This window comes from Jaculus jaculus, chromosome 14, assembly GCF_020740685.1.
Source record: "Jaculus jaculus isolate mJacJac1 chromosome 14, mJacJac1.mat.Y.cur, whole genome shotgun sequence".
Classification (NCBI taxonomy): Eukaryota; Metazoa; Chordata; class Mammalia; order Rodentia; family Dipodidae; genus Jaculus; species Jaculus jaculus.
The window spans coordinates 84,888,858-84,905,526 of NC_059115.1; the positions used below are offsets into that span (position 1 = coordinate 84,888,858).

General features: G+C 41.1%; 1 protein-coding gene and 1 pseudogene across 3 annotated transcripts in view; one reads left to right on the top strand and one right to left on the bottom strand.

Annotated features, from left to right (window-relative positions):
- The window catches only part of Pde8b (phosphodiesterase 8B), a 219,756-nt gene that overhangs the window by 117,494 nt on the left and 85,593 nt on the right, over positions 1-16,669 (bottom strand). The window lies entirely within an intron of this gene.
- On the top strand, positions 12,751-14,790 carry LOC105944981 (annotated as a pseudogene).

The following is a 16,669-nucleotide window of genomic DNA, read 5'->3' on the forward strand; positions in this document are numbered from 1 at the left end:
AGTTCTACCTGGATAAGATGGAGGGACCCATTGACTGGGGTCTGGAGAGGACCAGACTTGCTCCTCACAGTAGGGAGAGGGTTTGGATGTGTCTTCCCTCAACATGAAAAAGACCCATTTGGGTACCAGTGAGAGACCTAAAAAATTTGTCCCAACAATGGCACACTGACAATCACTTCTCCAGGGAGTGTCCCACCCCCTAAGGACTGTTCCTAAAATGGCCTTCACCCTGCTAAACCAAACAATTCCCTCCCTTGTGGAGGATTGCTGGCTTTGCCTCTGATCTGGGCCTCCCTAGCTGCTTGCAGTACAGTTGCCCATATGACCTTAAAAAATTGTTCAGCCACCTTCCCCATCCCCATCCAGCTTTTCCCAATGTTTCCTCTGGATCTTGTATTTGGGCCCCGCCTTCCCCTAACAATTCCAGTATAGATGTGGGGTACATTCATCCTTCCTTATGTACTTTTAACACAACTGAGCCCAGTGCTCAACACTGCCCACCTTCTGGAATGGTTTATGTTTGTGGAGGTGGGATAGCCTATGACTTTCTGCCCACCAATTGGATGGGCCTTTGTGCTCTCCACCTTAATCCCAGATGTAGATATCATTCCTGGAAGCTAGATTCCCTGGCTGAGGCAGTCCTACAAAACAGGAGGGGACTAGACCTACTAACAGCCAAAAAGGGAGGCATATGCTTGTTTTTACAGGAAAAATGCTGCTTTTATGCCAGTAAATTGGGAATCATTCAGGACAAGATTAAGAGGCTCCAGGAAGACTTGGAGAGGAGGCGGCGGGACCTGCAGGACAACCCACTGCGGACGGGCTTACATGACTTCTTACCCTACCTTCTCCCTCTACTTGGGCCCCTCCTTCTCTTCACTGTTGGGCCTTGTATAATTAATAAGATTACACAATTTATTCACCAACAGCTAGAGGCCATAAAACTTCATCAGGTAGAAATATGTTATCATAGGCTTGCTACTCTGGAGTCAAGCTCCTCATATGACTGGCTGTCCTCATATGGGCATCCCTCCTCCGCCCTCCACCTGACCAATGACGGGTAAGATCTCAGACAGGCTGGGAAAACCTAAGACAGGTCATGGAGTGGATACATGGTACCCAGTGACCGGTAAGATCCCCAAAGGGGACAACCTAAGACAGGGGCCATGTTTTTCACTATGCTTACCAAAACAAAAGGGGAAGATGTTGGGCCTTAAGAGACTTGGACACGAGGCCTAATGGAACTTCCTGAGCCTAGCTGAAGTTTGGCGACCTGTTTCTGCCCAGCTAGGACTCAGCAAGATGCCTAATGGCTTCTTGCCTGCTACTTCTGCATAGGAGTTGGAATTATCATTTCAATAGTCACAGTTTACTACTGGCCCTTACCTCTCCCCCATCCTAGAATCCCCACCTTCATTCTCAACATTATATAGGCAACCGCCTATAACAATAAAGTGAGTTCCTGCATCAACAAGACTCCCGGCTCAGTGGTGTGTTCCTAGCCATCGACACTCATCCTCCTCCTCAACCCCTTGGGAAGAACCAGCGGGTCTGGTCCTTCTTCACCACTACCTGTCGGTGGGGAGCCTGGCAGGGTCTGACCTGGAAGACAGAAGAAGTTAAAGGCAATGGCTAAAACATGACATTTCTCACACAAATTCCTTCCATTTAGTGGGAACACTGCTGCTAAAAGGCAAGGCCAAATGACTTCAAGCTTGAAAAACTGTCATGTGTATCAGAGAACCAGCAAAGAATAGTCCATGTCTGGATACTCAGGAGCCAATTACCCAGACAACAGAAAAACCCAAGCATTCATATTTCCAATCTTTGCCTGTCCTGCTATATGTTGCTGGTACCTTCCCTTCTCTTGAACATTAACTAAAGAAGAAATAAGGTGGAGAAAGGAATGTTGGAATTCAAGTCAGTCTATTTGCTCCATGGTCAGCAGTTCTAGAAAACACAGTTGATGGGCAAGGAAATAAACTATCTGCTAAAAATGAGTTTTAGAAATTTCCTATGGATTTCAATTATCCATATTGCCAGGCTATTCTTAATTTTACCATCAACAAAATAGTGCTGCCTTGGAGAACCAAAAATAAAATGTCTTCCCCATTTGGCTGTAGAACTCACATGAGGAGCTTGTGACCCTGAAGCAACACCGGACTCTTAGCCACATCTGGTACCCTACCAAGAATTGAAATCTCTTTTCTAACTGACCAGAGGCACTCATGCTGGGTAAACTGCAACCTTCAGTCACACAGTTCACAGGGTTTGGGGAATTACAACTGTGGTTTGGGTGCAGATCCTCATGGAAAAATGAATTCACCAAAATGACTACTACTTAAAAATAACCCATGTGAAGTCACCTGCAAAATGTAAATGCCCACTGTTTTTGGAAAGCACTTTTATTTACTTGATGAAAACAACCACATTTGCAAGTAGTTATGGCTAAAAAGTATCATTCTCATCCTAAAGATGTAAAACTAGAATGAACCCCTACATAGTAAAAAATCTCAACATTTTTAGAAGCTTACCAAAGACAAATGACATACACACACATCCAGACCTGCTGGATTTCTCCTAGAAAGGTCCCTAGCCTATAGGCCCTCATCTTCAGCTAATGCAGTACAAGACAAGTTTCCACCATCCCTTGACCTTATGGAGTCAGTAAGACAATGCCATGATTTTACTTCTTTACAACATTTTAAAGATAAAAGGAGGAGGGTAAGGGAGCACCATCAGTGGAAATAGATTGCTTCCAGGCAGTGACTATGCTGAGGAAGGGCTCCGATGGAGCACTAGCCCATCCTCCCAGAAACCTGGGTAGCTAGAAAGGGGTACAGAAGGAACATTCACTAATGGAGGGGGGAACAAAAAAAAAAACCCTCACACAAACTTTGCAAAATACAACAGAAGGTTGAGTTAATCTCAAAAGACTATTTCATGTTTGACCAAATTACATTTTTCTTTTAAAATGATTCAAGTTTACAGTCGATCATGCTTGGGTCCACTGACATCTCCTGGCTAGAGAATAGGCTGGCCCTGTGTCCCTGTCTAGGAGAAGAGGGACAGCCAGGCTTCTTTTGCTCCTGCTTAGGAGCTCTGCACACTTGCTCATTCCTCTCAGGGAAGGGTTCCACTTATCTATGCTCATACCATTACAATGCCTTCATTAGAGAGAACCTAGGCTCTGCGCCCAGCACTAGGCTCTGATCACACTCCAGCATCCAGGAACTTGGCCTCACATCTCTTGCAACAGGCACTGAGAGCACCCCTGGCCTACTCTGCCACATCTGTGAACCCCCCAAATTAAGGGGACTGTTTCATATGCTACTTACAACTCTTCTACTTTAATCTCCCTACAATATGGTCAGCAGCTACTATGATGAGAAACTTGGGTTCTCCTGGGCAGGAAAAGGAATAACATTGTTGCAATGGTAAAGAGATGGATGGTTCGGGGGGGGGGGGGGGATATGGTTGGATGTGGATCAAGACTAGAGGACCAAAGATCACTCTGTAGTGCTTCATCTTGCTCTACCAGGAGTTTGGCTCTAACCACTCAGGTTTTCTGAATTTGTAGACCTACACTGATACTTGGTTCTATATAAGATGCTACTTATGATTTGTATCAGTCATTTATACCATTGTTCTGCCTGTTTTTATACAGGGTTATAAAAAGATTTTAAAATGCTAACATGAAAGCATAATCCATGAAAGACAAAACTTGCTACTTAATTTTATTAAAATTAAAACTTCTGCTCTCAAAAGACACCATGAAGGTTTGAAGAGATGGCTTAGCAGTCAAGTGCTTGCCTGTGAAGCCTAAGGACCCTGGTTTGAGGCTCGATTCTCCAGGACCCACGTTAGCCAGATGCACAAGGGGGTGCACATATCTGGAGTTCGTTTGCAGTGGCCAGAGGCCCTGGCGTGCCCATTCTGTCTCTATCTGCCTCTTTCTCTCTCTCTGTCCATTGCTTTCAAATAAATAAAAATAAACAAAAAAAATTTTTAAGACACCATGAAAAGAAAAATCATAGATGAAAGGGGTAATATTTTAAAGCTTATTTGATAAAGTATACCTTATATCCAAATATACAAAGGACTTTCACAACTAAACCTGAAAGAAATAACTCAAACAAGAAAGGAGCAAAAGATCTGAGCAGATGTGTTACCAAAGGACAGCTACAGGTGGCAATCTGCATATGAAAAGATGTCTACCCCCATTTGTCATGAGCAAACTGCAACTTGAAACAATGAGCTGCCATTTATACCTGTTAGAATGACAAAAACCTAACAACAACAAAACATTTAGCAATATCAGTTGCTGGCAAGCATGCAAAGTAACATTCACAGTCACAGAATCAAGACCTCAAGAATGAATTCTTTCCTTCACTTCACCAAATGTTTACTGTGCATACACTATGACACATTCCATGGGGAAACTAAACAATTACTAACTGCTCTACAAGCTAATCAATGACTTGATCTAGATTTAAACTCAGATTCTCCACCTGGAGAACCATACTATATCACCCTGGACTACCTGTGGGTCAGCAGACAGGCTGAAATAAGAGGGACAAGGTACTGTTTTCCTGTGTGGGAAGCCATACTAAAAAGATGGCACATCTTCCAGAAATCAGTCTACTTAACAGTGATTTGAAATATCCTGGCACAACCATTTTGCTATTCTTTTAAATTTTTAGATTGATAACTATTTATTTCATGGAACAGTGTGATGTTTCAATACATATACACAATGAAGAATGATCATATCAGAGTGACCTCAAATCTTTCTCATCCTTTATGCTGAAAATATTCAAAACTTTTGTGTTAGATATTTGGAAATATATGATTGTCTTTCAGTCATAGCCATCCTACAGTACTACAGAATATTAGAAGTTATTCCTCCTGCATTTTTGTACTCACTAACCGTCTTCTCTCCAAACCCTATCCATTCCTCTGCCTCTGGTAATGACCATTCTATTGTCCCCTTTTATGAATAATGTATTTTAGCCTCCAGATGTGAAGACATGAAGTATATATCTCTTGGAGTCTGGCTTACTTCACTTAATATAATGTCTTCTAATCCTATTCCACAGTAAATAACTTCCCACCCATGATCATGCAAGCAATGCTTTTAACTCAATATTAAAAAAAAAAGACATGAAAGTAAGATAAGGATTAATGAGGAAGAAGAAGAATGTTAATATGAGAAGTTAATTGGGGGAATAAGATATATAAGAAATATTTCACATACAGGTATGATGTCGAAAATTTAAATTAAAAAAAAATCTGGGACTGGGGAGGTAGTTCAGCAGGTAAGGGTGCTTGCTTACAAAGCCTGCCAGCCCAAGTTTAATTCCCTAGTACCCACATAAAGCCAGATGCACAAACTGGTGCATGTGTCTGTAGTTTGCATTGCAGTGGCAAGAGGCCCTGGTGCTCCCATACACCACACACTTACTCTCTCTATCTGAAATTGTGTGTGTGTGTGTGCATGTGTTGTTGAAAATATTGAGAGTGGTGGCTCACACATGTAATACCAGAACTCGAGAGATATAGTCAGGATGATTATGAGTTTAAGGCCAATCTGAGACCCTGACTACAGAAAACAAAACAACAAAAGCAGAAAACTCAAAACATAAGCACTGTAAGAAAATATTATTAAAATTTAGTAGTAAAATATATTTTAAAACATAGTAAAGGGCTGGAAAGATGGCTTAGCGGTTAAGTGCTTGCCTGTGAAGCCTAAGGACCCCGGTTCGAGGCTCAATTCCCCCAGGACCCACGCTAGCCAGATGCACAAGGGGGCGCACATGTCTGGAGTTCGTTTGCAGTGGCTGGAGGCCCTGGTGTACCCCATTCTCTCTCTCTCTCCCCCTCGCTCTTTCTCTCTCTATTGCTCTCAAATAACTAAATAAAAATAAAACAAAAAATAAATTTTAAAAAACCATAGTAAATATAAAATACAAAATAAGCCAAGAACAACATATAAGTAATACATGGCAAAAAAGGGATTGGTATCCTTATTACACTTTTAAAAGCGCCAATAGGGCTGGAGAGATGGCTTAGTGGTTAAGCGCTTGCCTGTGAAGCCTAAGGACCCCAGTTCGAGGCTCGGTTCCCCAGGTCCCACGTTAGCCAGATGTACAAGGGGGCGCACGCATCTGGAGTTCGTTTGCAGTGGCTGGAAGCCCTGGCTCGCCCATTCTCTCTCTCCCTCTATCTGTCTTTCTCTCTGTGTCTGTCACTCTCAAATAAATAAATAAAAAATGAACAAAAAAATATTTTAAAAGCGCCAATAAAGCACTAATGAAAAAAGGGTAAACATTAATTAAAAAATAAGTCAAGAAAAGGATAAGAGATTCACAAAACAAGTATAAAAGCAGGTTGTAAAAATTATGCAACAATGCTCAGTCTATCTGACAATCCAGAAATGCAAATCACAAAAACTAGCTTCCAGTTTCTGCTCATCAAGGTCTAAAGATAATCCTACTGAGATAGCCATTAGGGAAAGTGGGACCCAGGGAGAGGAGATATAAGACTATAACCTTTGTAAAAAAAAAAAAAGAAAGAAAAGAAAGGAAGGAAAGGAAGGAAGAGAAAAGAAAAGAAATAAATTTAAATTTTTAAAAAGACAAGAGAGAAAGAAATTAAATAGGCACATAAAAATGTAGAATCTTGGGGTACCAACAGTAGAATTTGAAGTAACTATAGTTACAGCATTTTTAAAGATTAAAAAAAAAAGTTTGCAAAAGGGCTGGAGGAATGGCTTAGCAGTTAAGGCATTTGTCTGCAAAGCCAAAGGACCCAGGTTCAATTCCCCAGGACCCATGTTAGCCAGATGCACAAAGGGGCACATGCATCTGGAGTTCATTTGCAGTGGCTGAAAGCCCTGGTGTGCCCACCCCCCCCTTTCTCTGTCAAATAAATAAATAAAAATAAAATATTTTTTTTAATTTTTTATTTATTTATTTGAGAGCAAAAGACACAGAGAGAAAGACAGACAGAGGGAGAGAGAGAGAATGGGCGCACCAGGGCTTCCAGCCTCTGCAAACGAACTCCAGACGTGTGCGCCCCTTGTGCATCTGGCTAACGTGGGACCTGGGGAACCGAGCCTCGAACCGGGGTCCTTAGGCTTCACAGGCAAGTGCTTAACCGCTAAGCCATCTCTCCAGCCCAAAAATAAAGTATTTTTAAAAAAATGTTTGCAAAAGCCTAAAGACTATTTTAAAAAATTAAGACTAAGTTTTAAGTACTGAGCAATGCACAAGTTAAAGCTAAGTATGTGGGCTTGTGAGGATGCCAGAGAATTGAAGAACTAGAGTACAAGTCAGAAGAAAGAACCAAAAAGACAAAAGGATGGAAACCATATAGAGGAGGGTAAGAGGCATCTGGGGCCAGGGAAGGGTGTCATATACAAGTAATTTTACACTTAGGATTGGAAAGAGACAATGTTATAGGAATGAATGAAGAGAAAATAGTCAATACTGAACACACAAATCAGTTAGAAAAGCAGGAAGTACTATGAACCCTAAGAAGAAAGAATACAAAATGGAATGAGATGACATATCAGATTAGTTAAAATATTTGTAAAATGCATAAGTACTATCTAAAAATATGCAAAAGTTTTAAACTTAATAATAAGAAAATAGACAATCTAACTTAAAAGTCGGCAAAAGGTAACAACAGACCAAAGGTATATCCACTTTGGAAGATAGCTTGGTAGTTTATTACAACATTAAACATATTCTTATCTCATAGTGCAACAACCTAATTCCTTGATATTTACTCAAATGACTTGAAACATAATGTCCGTACAGAAATATGAATGGAGTTGTTTATAACAGTTTTACTCATGACTGACAAAACTTAAAAACATCCTAAATGTCAAATCATGAAAAGCATCAACAGCGTTAACCAGCAGTGGTTTATGACTTTATGGCTGGCCAGCCAAGCAAAGGGTAACAACTGGTGCAATGATAGCATGTCTGTTATGGGGGAAACCAACTGATCTCTGATTGGACTTGAGGCTCAATACACAGGATGTAATTCTTGCCAAGTACTGAAAACTTGGTCAAAAGTCTATAGCTGTAGAGGTCATAAGACCAAAGGAGGATACTGCTACTGTTGTCTGGCTACATTCGTATATTATGTCCACCACACCGCCCTCTGAACACTTAGGTTTGTGCCCATAGATTAATGTTACCTCACTTTTGTCTACAGAGGCTTCTCTTTTCAGATGGTGGTGCCCACTGGCATGACTCAAAACTCACCAAAGTGTTGAGAAATGACAGTAGAATGTTCAGTACTAAGTGAGATACCTCTATCATACCCTCCAAGGCTCAGAGATCATTGCAGAAGTGGCAGAAAAAATGTAAGATCCAAAGAAAGGGGAGGACTGCTTACAATGCTGTCTACCAGACACCAAGTGGCCTTGATATTCATGACCTCACAGTGGGTGACACTACCTATTATACAAGACCTTCATAACAGAAGGGAAAAATGAGGATATCAAAATAGAAGAAAGACTAGTTGGAAATAAGAAGGGTTTCAGTGTGTGGGGGGGGAGAGCAGGAAAGAGAGTGATGGGGAGGGATCATGATCATGGTATATTTCCTATATTTATCAATGTTGTCAATAAAAGTTAATCAAAATGAAACGAGCAGAAGGAACCTTAACTGCATGGATCTAAGTGACAAAAGACACTGCCAACATTCTATAGTATAGATTACAACACATAGCATTCTGGAAAGGGTAAGACTATGGAGGCAGTAAAAGGGCTAGTGGTCATCAGGAATTGGGGGAAGCAAGAAATGAATAGGCAAAGCACAAGTCATTTGAGGACAGTAAAAATTCTTCTGCATGGTACTATAAGAGTGGGTAAATGTCACAATAGACCTGTCAAAACTCAGAATGGGGCTGGAGAGATGGCTTAGTGGTTAAGGCACTTGCCTGCAAAGCTTAAGAACCCAGGTTTGATCCCCCAGTATCCACATAAGCCAAATACATCAAGTGGCGCATGCATCTGGAGTTTGTTTGCAGTTGCTAGTGGTCCTGGCACACCCATTCTCTATCTGCCTCTTTCTATCTCTTTCTCTAATAAGTAAAAATAAATAAATAAATAAAATATTTTTTAAAAATGCAGAATGTACAACAGCAAGAGTGGACCTTTTTATACACTATGGATTTTAGATAATAATGATGCATAGATTTAATTGCATCAAATATACCTGCTGGTAAGGATTTGATAACAGAGAAGGCTGTGCCTGTGTAGGGGTTATGGGTAAATAGGAATTCTATACTACCTGTGTGGTTTGACACTCCTCTGGGAGGATGTTCATGGTACTGCAGGCTAGGTTGAATAGCACTGAGGCAAGGACTTTCCAGCACAGTCCCTAAGATCAGGACATAAGTCCTGATTCTCATGACATCCATTAGCTTTTTGTGGTTATACAATGGGGATTCAGATCAGTCTTCCAGGAAGCTATTTGAGGAGGCTTAGCTCCTCCAGCAAAATCTGGCTTTACCTAGAGCTACCAGACAGAGTTCTAGATTTGCAACTTCTGTACATTGCCCTACCAGGACTTGGAATTCACTGTCAGGGAGGATGACTCATAGTCTAACAGGCTTTCCCCTCAGACTCCAGCTGCTGCTGTGCCAGGAGCAACCCTGCAGCTGCTACTCTCACTGTCTCCCATGTGCAAGCAGAAGGCTGTAGTCCTGAAGCAGCTACTATGAAAGGAAAGGTCACAACACAGTGAACACCCTTCAATGGGCCACAGTGTATGACTTCAAGCCATGAATGTCTCATGACACGTCACACTTGGGCTCCTGAGCTCTATGGATCCTTCTGGGAGAGAGCTGACATGTTCCCATCCCAGGTGAACCCACTTGGGAAAATACATCCTACAGGCTGGCAGGGGAGAGAAAATAGCAGGGAGCACAGGGTCATGCTGGAGCATCAACCCTGCCATGGGATGGTCCCTGGGGAGGGAGACATGCTGTGAACCAGATCTCAGGGTCTGTCTCTTCTCCACTACAGCCTGATACAGAGGAAAAGAACTCTGGCTCTGAAGCCAGACTTCCCAGGACTGCTTGCAGCTGTCTTGAATACTTGCCATGGGACCAAGAGTCAGCATTAGTTTCCTCCTCTTTATGTTGGAAGCCATTGTACCTGGCTTCTGTGAGTACTAGATGAGGTAGTCCAACAAGTCCTTAGCAAAGCATCTGAAATACAGACTCCCCACTAAGTATTAGCTGCCACACCACCAGTTTTTCAGATTCAGACAACCATAGATCACTCCACAAATAATTCCACTGAGACAGCCTAGTTGGGGACAGTGGTAGTATATAACACAAAAGTTATAGTGGGTCAGACGACCCTGATATGAACTCCCAAACCAAGAACAATAGGCTGAATAATGTCCTCGAAGGAGATTTCGATCCTAATTCTTGAAACCTATAAATGTTACCTTACATGGCAAAAGGAATTTTGAAGTTGAAAGTAAAGATCTTGAGATGGAAAAGTTATTTTAGGTTATTGGGGTGGGGACGTCCCTTCATATAATCAAAACTGTTCTCATAAGAAGGCAAAAAGAGATTTGATGTCAGAAAATAAACAGAAGAGGTAACAATGAGAGCAGAGATTAGAGTAGTGTAGCCCCAAGTGGAAGAATACGGCAGCCACAAGATGCTGGAGGAAGCAAGAAGGAACCTATGGTGGCAACATCTGGATTTTATCACATAAGACTCAGCTCAAACTTCGGTTTCCTAAACAGTAAGAAAATGAAACTCTAATTTTTAAGCCACTAACTTTGTGGTCATTTTTTTTACAATAGCAATTAGAAACAAATACACTGGATCAGAATCTTGGCCAACAACTAGGTACCTAGACAGTAGAATCTAGGCTTGGGTGAGGGATATTGGTAAAACCCTCTCAGTGCCACAGACATACCAGCCAGGGTTCAGGGTTTTATCTCGAGGCCTAGGAGAAATCAAAATGAACTTGGGAGCTGAGGTGGGGGGACCACATACCAAAGACAGACTATCACAGTATCCCGTAGGGAATTGGCACTCGAGTAGACACTATGGCCTGAGGATTGCCATGCATCCTGCCCACCTAGTTCACAGTAGCAATCACCACTCCAGAGCCACTACAGGTGGACCAAGCCCACCAATAAGCCATCCACCTAAGTCAGTGCAGGCTTGGGGCCAGCTTCTCGAAGTGTGCTTTGGGAGGAGCTGGTCTGGGAATTGCTACCTGACAGCAAGATTAGGATAGAAATTGAAACTAACACTTAGAAACTCCCAGCAATTTGGTATTGCCATGACATCCTTAGAAATATAATTTTATTGCTGTTCAGTCTTCTAATAAAATCCTAGAGCTTTCATTTTGTATGCCCTTTTAAAGAAGTCATTTATCCCAGTAACTCATATTCCCTGTGTTTTATGAGCAATGGTCTTTGATAAACTGGAAATTTAACACAGAAAAAGATGGCCCTTGGCCACCAACATGAGAAGGCACTTGCAAGTGCCAGAGAAGAAACAGGAGAAGAAGCCCTTCCAGATGTGGATTTGCATATGACTGCCTGAAATATGAAGGGTGAGGTGCCATGAGAGCAGTAGAGTGCCCAGGTCATGGAAATGAACCAGTATAACAGGTGATAAAGAGCACAAGTATAGGTCTCAAGAATCTTTCCTCATGCCATCTTTCCTTGGTACATACCTTCCTGGGGCTAGAGTGCATGCTGGGTAGCAAGACAAAGCTGGTTCACATAAAGCACATCACTACCAATAATCCACAACTATGGAAGTGAACATAGAGGAAAGACAAATAATGTCCCTGCTGCTCAGGTACAGCACAGAACAGCGGAGTGCTCTGCGTCCTTTTCTCACCTGTGCCCACAAGAACAAGAATGTTACTCTAGCATCACAGAAAACCCAAACCTGTCTCAGAGAGGCATGGAAGTTGTTCAGGGCCATGATTTAAGGTAGACCTTGGAAATAAGACCTAAATTCAAATCATACCTTTGTCATCAACCAGCTGAGTAATGTTGGGTTATTCGCCCTCTCCATGTCTGAGTTTATGTATTTGCAAAATGTGCTTACTAATATCTATACCGTAGTGTTCTTGTAATAATTAAATTAACCAGTGTCTGAAGGGCACTTGGCTCATAGTCCCTGATCTAGTGCACAGATAAGGGATGGGGAGCCAGTGCCTTCTAGCTCTGAGGACAGCACATTCCCCCTATGCTCATAACAACCATACAGATGACGTCAGGAGTTGCAGTCATATTGCAGACTGGGGTAGAGCACTATGAAGGCAAGATGTGGTATCAAAGTAACTGACTTGAGAATAGTAACATCTGTTCAAGTCACATTCCATATTTGATAATGTAATAAAATTATCCTGGGCTGGGGAAATAGCTTAGCAGTTAAGGCGTTTGCCTGTGAAGCCTAAGGACTCTGGTTTAATTCCTCAGGACCCACATAAGCCAGATACACAAGGGGGCACATATGTCTGGAGTTCATTAGCAATGGCTAGAACACCTGGCATGCCCATTCTCTTTCTCTGCCTCTTCCTCTCTCTCAAATAAATAAATAAATAAAATATTTAGAAAAACAAAAAGAAAAAAATTATTTATAAAAAATATTATCCTGCTTACAATACAAATCATCAATGAATTAAAGATTTGGAATTAGGCACGTTTATTTTTCAGATGGTATTCCTGCTGAATCTAAATTTCCTTGCAATTTGAGTTGATTGCTGCACATTTAAATCCCAGTGACACAGAAGAATGGGTTAGACTGGCAGAAATGTCTCTGGAACAAGACAATATTAAGCAGGCCATTTTTTGCTATACAAAATCTCTTAAATATGAACCTACAAATGCTCAATATCTATGGGAGAGATCAAGCCTTTATGAACAGATGGGTGATCATAAAATGGCCATGGATGGGTATAGGCATATTTTAAACCTCTTGTCTCCATCTGATGGAGATCTTTTTATGCAATTGTCTAGAGATATGCCAAAGAGTTACTATGTAGCCAATGATAGTACTTCAGCTATTAATATTATTGAAGAAGCTTTCTCAAAACACCAAGGCCTAGTTTCCATGGAAGATGTTAACATCGCAGCCGAGCTATATCTTTCTAACAAGCAGTATGACAAAGCTCTGGAGGTGATTACCAATTTTTCTGGAATTATTCTAGAAAAAAAAACGGTTCAGAAGAAAATAAAGCTAATGAGAACATTTCCTGCACTGTACCTGATGGTGTGCCAATTGATATAACAGTGAAGTTGATGGTCTGCCTTGTACATCTCAATATCCTTGAACCACTTAATCCTCTCTTGACAACGCTGGTAGAACAGAATCCTGAAGATATGGGAGACCTCTATCTAGACGTTGCTGAAGCTTTCCTGGATATTGGTGAATATAATTCTGCACCACCCCTCCTCAGTGCACTAGTTTGCTCTGAAAGATACAACCTTGCAGTTGTTTGGCTACTGCATGAAGGATGTTTAAAGACCTTGGGCTATATGGAATGTGCTGCTAAGAGCTATGGCAAAGTTGTTGATCTGGCCTCACTCCATCTGGATGCAAGAATTGCACTCTCCATACTTCAGCAGCAGCTGGGCCGCCCCGAGAAAGCACTGAAAGCTCTGAAACCAATGTATGACCCAGACACAATAGCACAGTATGTAAATGCTGCCCAACAGGAACTGAAGTTGTTGCTTCATCATTTGACTCTGTTGTTTTCACAAGGCAAAATGTATGGATATGTGGATACCTTACTGACCATGCTGGCCATGCTCTTGAAGGTAGCTATGAACAGAGTCCAGGTTTGCTTGATATTCAGCTCCAAATCTGGGGAGAGGCATCTCTACCTTATTAAAGTATCAAGGGACAAAATATCTGACAACAATGACCAAGAGACAGCAAATTATGATGCAAAAGCAATATTTGCTGTCCTCACAAGTGTCTTGCCAAAAGAGGACTGGTGGAACCTTCTTTTGAAGGCAATATACTCCTTATGTGAACTTTCCTGATTCCAAGAAGCTGAATTGCTTGTAGATTCTTCACTGGAATATTTTTCATTTTATGATGACAGACAGAAACACAAGGAACTAGAATACTTTGGTCTGTCTGCTGCAATTTTGGACAAAAATTTCAGAAAGGCATATGATTATACCAGGGTAATGGTAGTAGAAAATGTCAATAAACCCCAGCTCTGGAATATTTTCAATCAAGTTACTATGCACTCCCAAGATGTATGTCATCATTGCTTTTGTCTCTGTCTAATGCTGAGAAACCCAGATAATCACGCCCTGTGTGTTTTAAATGGACACAATGCATTTGTATCTGCTAGCTTCAAACATGCACTTGGACAGTACATGCAAGCTTTTGGTGCCTGTCCCAATGAGCCACTCTATAACCTCTGTATTGGCCTGACTTTCATCCACATGGCGTCTCAGAAGTATGTACTGACGAGACATGCTCTCACAGCGCAGGGCTTTTCCTTCCTTAATCGATACCTCAGTATTTGTGAACCTTGCCAGGAGCCATTCTACAACTTGGGCCGTGGCCTTCATCAATTGGGGCTAACTCATCTTGCAATCCACTGTTACCAAAAGGCCTTGGACTCCCACCAATTGTGGTTGAGGGCATAGAAGTTGACCAGTTAGACTTAAGAGAGATATTGCCTACAACATGTCTATCATTTATCAGGGCAGTGGGAATATGACAATGGCTAAGAAGCTTTTGTATACCTATTGTTGTATCTAAAGCACCTCAGGAACTTGGACGATGCTGTGGTTAGTTCAGTATCTTCTGCCTGAGGGCTTACTATTTTTAACATCTGCCCTTGTAGTACCACCACCACTGTGTTCCTGCCAGTTACCCTCAGAATTGCAGACTTGCTGCTGGGGATGTAGCTCAGTGGGAGAGTGCTTAGCAGACATGAAGCCCTGAATTTAATTCATAACACTGCAAAACTCAAACAAAAGACTACATTTATCTATTGGTATATCTGCAAAATTACCGTTTCTGTAAATATTTGCATATTGTTCTGCCATTTCTTGAGCACTGTGTAGTAAAATTATTTCCACTGATAAAATGGACCACATTTGCTTCGAAACCAGCTCAAAATTGTGTATGTTGTTTTTTCATTTATTCATGTGTGCATTTGACACTATATACTAAACACCTTTGTATCAAGCACTTTGATAGGTGCTGGGAATCCAGTCATAAGACAGATAGGGTCGTCCTGGTGGAACTGTAATTACCACTGGATACAATTCTTTCTTTTTCCTTTGCTACAGACAACCCAGGATCTTATACCATGCTAGACTTTCCCATTGAGCTACATTTGCAGCCTATACATTTTTTAAATGCAAATACATAGCACGAGCATATGTTTATTTGAAAGAATTGTTTGTTGCATTTCTGCATAGCATCATCATTGATGTCAGTCTTTCCTCTTCTTACTTAGTTTTATTACATATACACACTCATCACAATTTTACATAATCACCAGTATTTGGTGAAATGTGATATAAAATATAATTATGGAGGGAGAAAAACAGTTTAAGATGGCAATTAAGATTTCATAAGGTGGTGTGAATTCATTTTATTTTAGAGGCTTATAGTAATCAAAGTACTAAACCAAACACAATAAGTGATAAAGTGAGTTACAAAGCTTTCCTGTTTTACATGTCATACCCTGAATAAATGGTGCATTTTTCAAAAATATGTAGGATTTGTCAGGAAAAAAGTGAAATGAAAATGATAGCAATTGTTTCTATATGGTGTTTCCAGTATTGGCACTAATATGAAAAACTTTCCACTCAAGAACTTGAAATATTTATCTTTCTTCAAAAAATAATAGAGTCTAGGGGATGAAGAAATTGTTCAGTGGTTAAAGGGGTTTGCATGTAAAGCCTAATGGCCCAAGTTCAATTGCCCAGTACCCACGTAAAGCCAGATGCACAAAGCAGAGCTTGAGTTTGGAGTTCAGTACCAGGAGGCTCTGGTGTGCCCATATTTTTGTTCTCTCTCTCTCTCTTACATACACACACACACACACACACACACACTTTTTGGCTTAGCAGTTAAAGCATTTTCCTGTGAAGTCTAAGGATCTAGGTTCGATTCCCCAGAACCCATGTAAGCCAGATGCACATGGTGAAACTTGCGTCTGGAGTTCGTTTGCAGTGGCTAGAGGCCTTGGTGTACCTATTCACTCTCTCTTGTGTCTCAATAAATAAATATACTTTTAAAAACAATAGTCTTGCTATGATCCAAGAACAATTATTCAGACACTTGGCTCCTGGTTATCCATCTTATGGGAATATTACAATTGAAAAACTGTAACAGTCCTAAGCCAGGCCATCATTAGGAACAAAGAGATGGGCTGGAGATATGGCTTAGTAGTTAAGCCACTTGCCTGCAAAGCCTAAGGACTCAGGTTTAATTTCCCAGATCCCACATAAGCCAGTTGCATAAGGTGGCACATGTATCTGGAGTTTGGCTGGAGGCTCTGGCACACCATTTCTCTTCCTCTCCTCTTTCTCTGTCTCTAATAAAAAATAAAATAAAATATTTTTTTAAAAAAACAAAGAGACAAAGAGATGTGTAACAACAACTGAGGATTACCTCTGCCTCC